Below are 12,359 nucleotides of genomic sequence, written 5' to 3' on the forward strand. Positions count from 1 at the left end.
CGCCACCTTGTGAACAATGCCATGTTTCTTCAGTAGACCTGCTAATCTCCTGTTACAAAAGTGAGTACCTTGATCACTCACGATTGCTCGTGGTGATCCAAAGCGACAGATAATATGATTTCTAACAAAAGAGACAATAGTGTTAGCATCATCAGTATAGGTAGGAATTGCTTCCACCCATTTTGAAACATAATCTACAGCTAACAATATATATAAGAAACCACTAGAGTTTGGAAATGGACCCATGAAGTCAATGTCCCAAACATAAAAACTCTCACAGACCAACATAATCTGTTGGGGCATCTCATCCCTCTTGGATATATTACCAAACCTCTGGCATGGGGAACAAGATTTACAGAAGACAATAGTATCTTTAAAAAGAGTGGGCCACCAGAATCCACAGTCTAAAATTTTCCTAGCTGTTCTTTGAGGGCCAAAATTTCCACCACTCTCAGAAGAGTGGTAGGCCGCCTCTAAGATGGACTAGAATTTTGATTGAGGCACACACCTTCTAATTATCTGGTCAGCACCATACCTCCATCAATATGGATCATCCTATATATAATATTTGGACTTGCTTTTTAGCTTGTCCTTTTGATGCTTAGTAAAGTTGGGAGGGAAGATATGACTGACTAGATAATTAGCTATAGGCGCATACCAAGGAACTACTTCAGATATTGCATGCAAGCTATCAAATGGAAAAGCATCATTGATAGGAGTGGAGTCAGCCTTAATGTGCTCAAGGCGACTCAGGTGGTCTGCCACTAAATTCTGTGAACCACTCCTATCCTTAATTTCTTAATCAAATTCTTGCAGTAGCAATATCCAATGTATTAGCCTCGGTTTGGACTCTTTTTTAGCTAATAAATACTTTAGAGCTGCATGGTCTGAGTACACCACCACCTTAGTACCAAGTAAATAGGCTCGGAATTTATCCAGAGCAAAAATAATAGCCAGAAGCTCCTTTTCAGTGGTAGTGTAATTAGACTGAGCAGCGTCTAATGTCTTAGAAGCGTATGCAATTATGAAAGGATCCTTACCTGCACGCTGAGCCAGCGCCGCTCCTACTGTATGGTTGGAGGCATCACACATAATCTCAAATGGCTGGCTCCAGTCTGGTCCTCTCACAATCGAAGCTTGAGTCAAGGCGATCTTCAGCTTATCAAACGCTTCCATGCAGTCCGCATTCAGCTCGAACTCAACATCATTCTGCAGCAGTCTGGATAAAGGCAATGCTACCTTACTAAAGTCCTTGATAAATCTCCGGTAGAAACCTGCATGACCAAGGAACGAACGGACTTCCCTCACGGAGGAGGGATAAGGTAAACTAGAAATGACATCTACCTTTGCTGGATCTACAGAAATACCATTACTAGAAACAACATGTCCTAGTACAATACCTTGTTTTACCATAAAGTGACATTTTTCAAAATTTAAAACAAGGTTTGAACTAACACACCTGTCTAATACTCTAGCTAAACTATCCAAGCAAAGGCTAAATAAATCACCATATACGCTAAAATCATCCATGAAAACTTCCATACAGCTCTCAATAAGATCTGAGAAAAGACTCATCATGCACCTTTGGAAAGTAGCCGGTGCATTACATAAGTCAAAAGGCATCCTTTTGTAAGCATACGTTCCAAAGGGACATGTAAAAGTAGTCTTCTCTTGATCTTCAGGAGCTATATGAATTTGAAAATAGCCTGTATAACCATCTAAAAAGCAGTAATGTAATTTACCTGACAGGCGATCAAGTATCTGATCAATAAATGGCAAGGGGTAATAATCCTTGCGAGTAGCTTGGTTGAGGTGCCTGTAGTCAATGTAAACCCTCCATGAATTCTGCTCTCTAGTAGCCATGAGCTCTCCATGCTCATTCTTCACTGTTGTGACTCCAGATTTCTTGGGCACCACTTGTACTGGGCTAACCCATTCGCTATCTGAGATTGGATAAATGATATCAGCTTCTAGCAGTCTGGTTACTTCCTTCTTGACAACTTCTAAGATGGTGGAATTCAGTCTTCTTTGAGGTTGACGGACATGCCTTGCTCCCTCTTCTAAAAATATCATGTGCTCACAAACTTGAGGGCTGATGCCTACTATATCCGCCAGGCTCCACCCAATTACTTTCGTGTATCTTCTCAGCACACTAAGCAGCTGCTCCTCCTGTTGGGATGTGAGTTCCCTTGCAATGATAACTGGGAGCTTCTGATTATCCTCAAAGTAAGCATACTTAAGGTGGGGTAGAAGGGGCTTTAACTCCATTTTCTGCTCATGGCTAGGCACTTGATCATCTGGAGCTAGTGATAATGGCAAAGTGTCCTCATTGTGTTCAGAGGGTTTCCCCACACTTGGACCATGCTCCATGTGCATCTCTTCTAATTCTTCTTGGTGGACTACAGCTACAGTCTCATCAATGATGTCGCACTGGAAGATGGAATGATCTTCCGGAGGGTGCTTCATAGCTTCATCCAGATTGAAGCTCACTGTGCGGCCGTCTATCTCAAAAGAATAAGTTCCTGAGAAGGCATCCAGTTTGAACTTTGAAGTCTTCAGGAATCGCCTTCCAAGCAGGATGGATGACGGTCTTCCTGAATCATTAGGGGGCATTTCCAGGATATAGAAGTCAATAGGAAATGTGAGGCCCTTAATGCTCACCAGCACGTCTTCAGCAATTCCAACCACTGTGATGATGCTTTTATCTGCTAAAACAAAACGAGCTGCCGACCTGTTTAAAGGAGGGAGCCTCAAAGCATCATATATAGACAAAGGCATAATACTCACGCACACTCCTAAATCACATATGCAGTCAGAGAATATTACACCCCCAATGGTACAGTTAACCATGCATGGGCCTGGATCACTACATTTTTCAGGTATATTCCCCATTAAAGCAGATATAGAACTACCTAAAGGAATAGTTTCTAATTCATTAATTTTTTCCTTATGCATGCATAAACCTTTCAGAAACTTCGCATATTTAAGTACTTGCTGAATAACATCAAAAAGGGAAACAGTTACCTCAACCTTTTTGATGATTTCTACCATTTTGGGATTGAGTTTCATTTGCTTTCTGGGCTTTCTTGCAAGGTGTGAAAAGGGGATAGGAATGGTGTCTCTTGTAGCTTCATCTTCCTTTGGTTCTCCATTTCTTGGTTGAGCTGCTTCTTCTTCAATCATGTCTTGTACTTCATCCTCTTCTTCAACATCCTCCACTTCAACCATGTCCTCAATTGGGGCGTTTTCTGGTGGGCTTGGCTCTTCATGATTCCTCTCTTGTAGTATAGTTCCGGACCTTAGAGTGATGGCATTGATTTCACCTTTGGGGTTGGGTATAGGTTGAGAAGGAATTCCACTGGAGCTTGAAGGCTGATTATTGGGAGCGGAGAATGAATCCATTCTGGAGACGAGAGCTTGTAAAGTGGCATTCAGACCATTTATGGTAGAGTTAAGTGTATTCTGAATGTTTTGTTGTCCTTGTGCAAGAGAACGAAGTATCTCATCATTAGAAGAGGAAGGGGGGTAAGTGATCTGAGGAGCCTGCTGTTGGTTATCCTGAGGCAATTGGGACTGCCTTAGGTGAGGTGCTCTGTAAGGCTGGTTCTGGTTCTGCTGTTGATAGGGAGGGTTTTGCTGATTCCGGTGCTGCTGATTGTTATTATTATTCCACCTCTGATTTTCCTGGTTGTCTCTGCCTCCTCTGTTATAGTTGTCCCTCCATCCTTGGTTGGAGTTATCCCTCCAGCCTTGGTTGGAATTATCTCTCCATCCATGGTTGGAGTTGTCTTACCAACCTTGGTTATAGTTTTCACCTTGGTTATAATTACTGCCTTGTTGAGAGTATCCTAGATTTGGGCGGTCATAGAAGTTATGAGTAGCTGCCAAGGTGTTGTCTTCTTGCTGGAGCTACGAACACTCATCAGTGTAATGATTATAATCGGCACATATCCCACACACTCTCTGAGGAACTAGTTGTTGACTATTGTTGTTGATTTAGTTGAAGCTGCTTCAGTAAGTTGGTCATCTCTCCCAGAGTCTGCGTGAGAGCAGCAGTCTCACTGCTAGAGGAAACCTCCGCAATAGCCTTGGGATGGTTGTTCCTGTGCCTGACATTCTGAGTAGATTCAGCTAGATCGGTGATCAGTTGGCACGCCTCTGTCACCGTCTTGTACTTCTTCAGAGAGCCATTACTTTCAACATCTAATGTAGTCTTATCCTGAGGCTTCATGCCTTGTGTGAAGTAGCAAATCAACACCATCTCATCAATCTTGTGGTGGGAGCATGAATCTAGGAGATTCCTAAAGTGTTCCCAATATTCGTAAAGGGTCTCTGAGTCACCCTGGATAATGCAAAAGATCTCTTTCCTCAGTCTATCTGTAACTTCAGCTGGAAAGTATTTTTTCAAGAATTCTCTCCTGAGAATATCCCAGTTGGTAACAACTGCTTCTGGTTGGGTGTAGTACTACTCCCTCGCCTTTTCCTCAAGAGAAAACGGGAAGGCGATTAGCAGAATAGAAGTCTCATTTGCACCATGACGCCTAACAGAAGAACAGGCTGTCTGAAAATTCCTGAGGTGCTTGATAGGCTCCTGAGCAGGTAAGCCATGAAACTTGGGTATTAGGTTGATTAGCGCAGTCTTTAGTTCAAAATCTAGAGCCAGATTTCGGTGACGCGCTTGATACGGTTGCAGTGTAAAGTCTGGAGCTCCGGTTTCCTGTAGTGTAATCCTTCTGGGCTCTGCCATATCACCTGCACGTGAATCAACAGAATTAATAGAAAAGGAGCTTGTTTCTTCCTCAGATGGCGCTTCAGATTCGCCCTCTGATGAGATTGGTGAATTGACGAGAACCACTTCACCACCCTCAGAGGCTAACCGACGCAGAGCTCGCCTAATACGGGAAATAGTTCTTTCAATTTCAGGATCAAACGCGGCTAAGCTCGGATCAGGCAGCGAATGCGTTATTCAATGAAAGAAACATACAGCTCATGGTAACAAAATAAAATAAAATATGCAAAAATTAAAAATATGTACACCAACTAATAATTTAGCACGCAATTGCAACTTCCCGGCAACGGCGCTAAAAATTGACGTGGCAGAAATGAACCGATTAAGAAATTAATAGAAGAAATACGTTGCAAGTACATTTCTTAACCAGCAAAAATCCGCTTATCAACTTAGAAGGGTTGTCACAAATTTAGAATAAAAATACTGGGAGTAGGAATCTCAGGTCGTCTCCCAACGAGTTGACAAAAGAGTGTTATTTTATTAGTCAGGAGTTTTCCGAGAATTTTTAAGAGTTGTAGAATAGAAAAGTAAATGATTGTAAATTGAAGACAATGAAAATTAACGAGAGAATTTATTCAATTAAATAAAAGCCTTGACCAGGGGGTAGATTAATTGGAAGTTCTATCCTTGTTGGTTTTTCCCAAGTGGGATAGCAAAAGGTTGTTGTTCTAGTTAGTCATCCTCATCCCTTACTAAATAAAGGAAAGTCAAGCAACCAACTAATCAACTCTGAATCCCAGGGCCTAATCCTCTCCTTAGGAAGGATTAGAGTCAGGGACTAGAGAGTTAGCCAACAACTTCCAATTTAGCTAATCACTTGAGCATTCCAACTCTAGGGTCTCCTTTTAATCAACCCCCAAGTCAAGTTGGGAGTCTACTCCATTGACATGAAAATTACTTGCATAGAATTAAAAAGGGAATAAAAGGAAGACATGATAAACAATAACTGAAAATTAATTAAAAGTAAAAATAGTTCTTTGCATTAATAAATTCCAAAATGCAACATACGTATCTGAACAGGGTTAATAAGTAATCAAAAGAGTAAAGAAATAAGAAAGCAAATTAGAATAATGGAAACTTCAACGGAGGTAATGACTCTTCTTAATATCCAAAGCAAAAGCATAAAACTCTAGAACTATGAATGTAAAGGAAACCTAGAGGAAGTCGTAATTTCTCTCTAAGATTCCAAACTAAAAACTAAAATTATGCGTAATGTGAATGTCTCTCGAGTCTCTGCTTGTCCCCTGGCTCTAGTCTGTGTTTAAGGGCCGAAAACTGGGTCCAAACTTGGCCCAAAATCGCCCCCAGCATTTTCTGCGATTTCTGCAAGTCGCGCATGTCATGCGTACGTGTCGCTGGTCATCTTTGCATGTCACGCATACGCGTCAGGCACGCGCACACGTCGTCGTGAAAACTCTAATTCACGCATACACGTCAAGTACGCGCACGTGTGAGGCATGCGTGCGCGTCGATGCTCGCTGGTTGTCTCCTTTATTTCTTGTATTCCTTCCATTTTTGCAAGCTTCCTCTCCATCCTCTAAGCCATTCCTGCCCTATAAAGTCTGAAAACACTTAACGCACAGATCACAGCATCGAATGGTATAAAGGGGAATTAAAATACACAAATTAAAGGCTTAGGAAGCAAGTTTTCAACCATAGAACAAAACTAGGAAGGAATTGTAAAACCATACAATTTGTATGAATAAGTGTGCAAAGACTTGATAAAAACTACTTAATTAAGCACAAGATAAACCATAAAATAGTGGTTTATCACTCTCCTTCTCCTCTGTTCGCAGTTCATGGTGGCGACACAGGTGACAGGTTCGGCAACATTGCTTCGGCAGCTAGGCATGGTGGCAGCAGCTCCCTCTGGCTCTCTCTCTCTCTCTCTCTCTCTCTCTCTCTCTAACGCATGTCTCTCTCTCTGATATCAACCTTCTTTTTCTCGTCTCCCTTAATCCATCTCTGTGCTTGTGTGGGTTTGTTTGTGTGTCGTGTGTGTGTGTTTGGGGAGGATGAGAGAGGTGAGGTGGTTAGGTTAGGGTGATTTAGGGCAAAATTAGGGTTTTGTGTATGAAATTGGGGATTTTGGGTAATTTAGTAATTTTAATTAAATTAAAAGGGAATATAGTAATTAAAAACTAATTTTGAATCTAATAATAATATCTATAAAAGTATCATTTAATCATAAATTTACAATTATTTTCAACTCAATACTCTAATTCAATATTTGGAAATAATCAAACTAATTTTCTTTAAATAATGAAATAGAGCTAAAAATCTAATTATTCAAATTAAAGCATATAAAATTCTTATTATTATTCAATTACTAAAGCTTTAAATCATATATAAGAAATTGCTTAATTGATATATAAAATTTCTTAAAATATAATCTCAATTAAATATAATAAATTATAAATAAATTTTTTATTTAATTTTTTTAAAATCCAAGCCCTTACATCCCACCCCACTTATAAAAATTTTCGTCCTAAAAAATTAACATATTGCATAAAACATTACATAATTTCAACATTTTACCTCTCTTTTTTTTCTTTTTTTTTTAAATATTTGTGGAAGAAGTAAACTGTCTGTACTCATATGGATACATATACAGTTACATATACTTGGGTTTTCATACTATATAAAGAGGATAGGGTAGGAGTGTGATTCGCAAAACAGAAGTGACGAGATAGACTTGATATCATAGGGGATTCAAATAAACATACACAGTTCAGATCGAATGAAAGACACATATGAACGAGGAACAGGGTTGGAAAATAATCAGTTAACTTTTCAAGAAAGAAATCTCGAACAAAAACCTCTAGGCAAACCATGAAAGAATAGATACGTAACCGAGTAGCATCAAGAAATTAACTCCTAAGGTTCCCAAAACCCACGATTCACGTTATCTATTTCTTCTATTTTACCTATGATAACCCGTTAACTTTTTCGTATACATAAACCATCAACATTAAGTTGGCCAGACTTAATATTAATAGATTTGCAATGGTAAGCCAAAAGCGTTAATCAATAGACAGTTAGGTGCTTAAAGCTCTAATTCTTTTTATCTGGACAAGACCTACTACATGACATACACTCAGAGTATGCAATGAAGCATAGTCAGTCCATTCCCAAGGCTCTAATCAGGATGAACCACTCTGATACCATAGTGTAACACCCTAACTTTTAGCACGTCATGATCGTCCCAAAAGTAAGGCGTTACTAACCTGTTTTTCTTATTATCTATTTAATATTGAGCCTTTAGTTCGTTGTCGCGTTTCAATTTTTAAGAAAATGCCTGAAAATTTTGTTTTTATTAACTAAAAATCATATATTAAAGATCACCAAATAATAGTAATCACATAGTTATTACTAATAATAAATGCCATACAAATAAATTCAACGCAAAACTCGAATACATTACCTATCCCTCTGGGTAAAATAAAATCCTAATCAATAAAGGCGAGGGAATTCTATGAAAACAGCTTCACTTTTAAATATTCGTCCACGGTTTCATACAGAGTCTTCGAACCTGTGTCACTAAAAGGGTGGAAGATTTTGGGGTGAGAATAAACCACATGTTCTCAGTAGGGAATGGGAATGTCGTAAAAGTAATGAATATAATGCGAATAATTAATTTACTCAATAAAACTATTTTGCTAAATCTTTGGAAATACTTTTTACTTTTACTTTATATAATTAATTACCTTCTTTAAATTTTCGAACTTAAAACAAATCTCAATCCACAAACTAATAGCACAAGAAACATATCAACACACAAACAAGTCAAACAGAATAATTACAGAGAAATAATACAAGCAAACACAACCAAATGCAAATATGCAAACAACATAATGCATGTCTATCCCTAACGCAGGTGATGAGCTCATTTGTCGATTTCGACCCGCACCTGATGCAATCCGACTCGCAAGTCAGATAAGGCATTCCAGCGGCATAACCTCTGCAAGTTTTCACTTCTTGCAGGCGCTGATTCTACAGCTGAAGTATACCGAACATGACCTCTGCAAGTACTTGCAAGCGCTGATTTTCCAGCTGAAGCATGTGTCCCTTTCTCCTGGAATCCATTCCATTTACACATGTGTCCCTGCACAATTATTCACATACAAAGCCCATGGCTTAACATTTTCACATCGGCACCATAACTATTTACTTTCCGTCACCCTCTCGTGACCTTTTATTCATTTCATAATCACACGTGCCGTGTTCTCTTTTCTCTTTCTTTCTTTTCCTTAATAAATCGAACTCATATCATAACTTAAAACAAAAACTCTTCTCAAAAGATTGATTTGAAAACATTATACTTTTATAACAAATCGAATTGAAAACAAGACTCTTTCAGTAATAAATCGAAATCCAATAATACTCTTAAATCAGATTTGCTTTTAAATAATGCTTTAAATAAGGCCTTGGAGTTTAAAAAAATTTATGCAGCATCTCCTCTAAAATTCGGACTATGCCACCCTTTCAGGGTCCCTACTAAACAATCTCTCAACCATTTTGAATATCAAATCCTTTTCAATAATTAAACCATTTTCAAATATCAAATAAATTTCAATAATCAAATCGTTTCCTTTGAAACAAAGCCACATTCTTTTTCAATAAAATCCAGCCTCTTTCTAAATCTTTTGCTCTTGAATCAAACCAATATTTTCTCAAACTATTTTCAACGATTTCAAATCCAAGTCACTTCATAATATAAATGTATAACTCAAATTTTAAATACAAAATCCTTTTCTCAGTATGGGTAAGTGTGTAAACTAGGTCTTTTCCAACATAGAATTATTTCTCAAAATAAGCTTATAAATCGGATTTTCAAAATAAGATCACTTTTTCAAATGTTTTTATAAAAACTCGGACAAAACCTCCTCTTAAAATTCGTCTTCACCACCCTTACGGGCTCCCTCACTTATATAATTTCTCAAATCAACAACCCAACCAAGACATTGACATAACCAGAGTTTCCAGCATCAATCCCAGCCTCAATTCAAACTTAATTCATAAAATTCAATTCATATCTCCAATTCAACAAGCAATACCAAATCTATCAGCATTCACAACCACAACTCAACAAATATTCATTATAACTAGCTAGTAAAATCAGAATTTTTCAGCATTCCTAAACAATCAAGAAATCAACACATATTCACCAAATTCAGTCACAAATACAATTCAAACTCATCATTTGGTCATTCCAAACAATCATAAATTATTTGCAAATACCCACTAGACTTCCATGGCATTCATAAATTAAAACAGTTAATTTCAAAATAAAATCCCCTACCTCAACTCATCGAAACTCGAAAGCTATACAGTGCGTCAAATACCCCCTTTATTTCTCGACCCGTAACAGCGGCAATCATCAAACACCACATGCAAGAACCGAAGCTTAAACCTATCCCGATAACGCTGCAGAATACTCAGCCACAAATAACAAAAATTGATATATCAAGGGTTCCGGAACAAAATACTTACTATAACAAAAGGAACCAACAACAGAGCGGCGGCAGAAAGCTTCAGCGGTGACTGAGCAATGACGAATGGCGGCGCACAACCCTGAATAGCGATGGCGACGGCAGCAAGGAACACGGCGGTGCAAGTTTCCTCCTTTCTTCTCTGATCTGACAGCGTCGAACTCCACGGCAGTGACAGGGCTTCGGCGACAATAGCTTGGCGGCGAGACCTCCCTCCCACGACGGTGGTCCAGCTCCAACAACAACAGTGCATGCGGAACAGTGTTCCTCTCCAGTCCCCTCTATCGCGTTCCTTTCTTCCTCGAGCCTTCTCTCTTACTGGCGCTCAAGGACGATGGCGAGGGTGACTTCAACGGTGGCGGTTGCAGCTCGCGGCGACAGATCTGGAGACAACGAGAGTCACAGTGGCGCTAATGAAAGCACGAACGGTGGCTCGACAATGGCGAGGAACGACGACGGAGTGAGGATGCTGCTTCCACTTCTTCCTTACGAACTCGTCTCTCCTTCTCCTCTGTTCGCAGTTCACGATGGCGACACAGGTGATGGGTTCGGCGGCAATGCTTTGGTAGCTAGGCGTGGTGGCAACATCTCCCTCTGGCTCTGGTGCGCAGAAATCGTGATGGTTCATTCCTTGGTAACGGCGCTAAAAACTCAATACGCACGTTCATAATCTTAGTTCTTTGTCACAACTTCGTACAACTAACCAGCAACTGCACTAGGTCGTCCAAGTAATAAACCTTACGTGAGTAAGGGTCGATCCCACGGAGATTGTTGGCTTGAAGCAAGCTATGGTCATCTTGTAAATCTCAGTCAGGCGGATTCAATTGATTATGGAGATTTAGTAATTAAAAGATAAATAAAATATAAAATAAAGATAGTGATACTTATGTAATTCATTGGTGAGAATTTCAGATAAGCGTATAGAGATGCATTCGTTCCTCCTGAACCTCTGCTTTCCTATTGTCTTCATCCAATCATTCATACTCCTTTCTATGGCAAGCTGTATGTTAGGCATCACCGTTGTCAATGGCTACATCCTGTCCTCTCAGTGAAAATGGTCTAATGCGCTGTCACTGCATGGCTAATCATCTATCAGTTCTCGATCATACTGGAATAGGATCCATTGATCCTTTTGTGTCTGTCACTACGCCCAGCACTCACGAGTTTGAAGCTCGTCGCAGCCATCCCTTCCCAGATCCTACTCGAATACCACAGACAAGGTTTAGACTTTCCGGATCTCAAGAAAGGCCGTCCATAGATTCTAACTTATACCACGAGGACTTTGATTAAGGAATCCCAGAGATACTCATTCAATCTACGGTAGAACGGAAGTGGTTGTCAGGCACGCGTTCATAGGTTGGGAATGATGATGACTGTCATGATCATCACATTCATATTGAGGTGCGAATGAATATCTTAGAATCGGAATAAGCTTGAATTGAATAGAGAAACGATAGTACTTTGTATTAATTCATGAGGAATAGCAGAGCTCCACACCTTAATCTATGGTGTGTAGAAACTCTACCGTTGAAAATACATAAGTGATGAAGGTCCAGGCATGGCCGAGAGGCCAGCCCCCTTAACATGATCAAAGGATCAAAAGATCATCCAAAGATGTAAATACAATAGTAAAATGTCCTATTTATGCTAAACTAGTTACTAGGGTTTGCAGAAATGAGTAAATGATGCAGAAATCCACTTCCGGGGCCCACTAGGTGTGTTCTTGGGCTGAGCATTGAGCTTTACACGTGTAAAGGCTTCTCTTGGAGTTGAACGCCAGTTTGTAACCTGTTTATGGCGTTTAACTCCACTTTGCAACCTATTTCTGGCGTTTAACTCCAGAATGCAGCATGGAACTGGCGTTGAACGCCAGTTTGCGTCATCTAAACTCGGGCAAAGTATGGACTATTATATATTGCTGAAAAGCCCTGGATGTCTACTTTCCAACGCAATTGAAAGCGCTCCATTTGGAGCTCTGTAGCTCCAGAAAATCTACTTTGAGTGCAGAGAGGTCAGAATCCAACAGCATCTGCAGTCCTTCTTCAACCTCTGAATCTGATTTTTGCTCAAGTCCCTCA

This window comes from Arachis hypogaea, chromosome 15, assembly GCF_003086295.3.
Source record: "Arachis hypogaea cultivar Tifrunner chromosome 15, arahy.Tifrunner.gnm2.J5K5, whole genome shotgun sequence".
Taxonomy (NCBI): domain Eukaryota; kingdom Viridiplantae; phylum Streptophyta; class Magnoliopsida; order Fabales; family Fabaceae; genus Arachis; species Arachis hypogaea.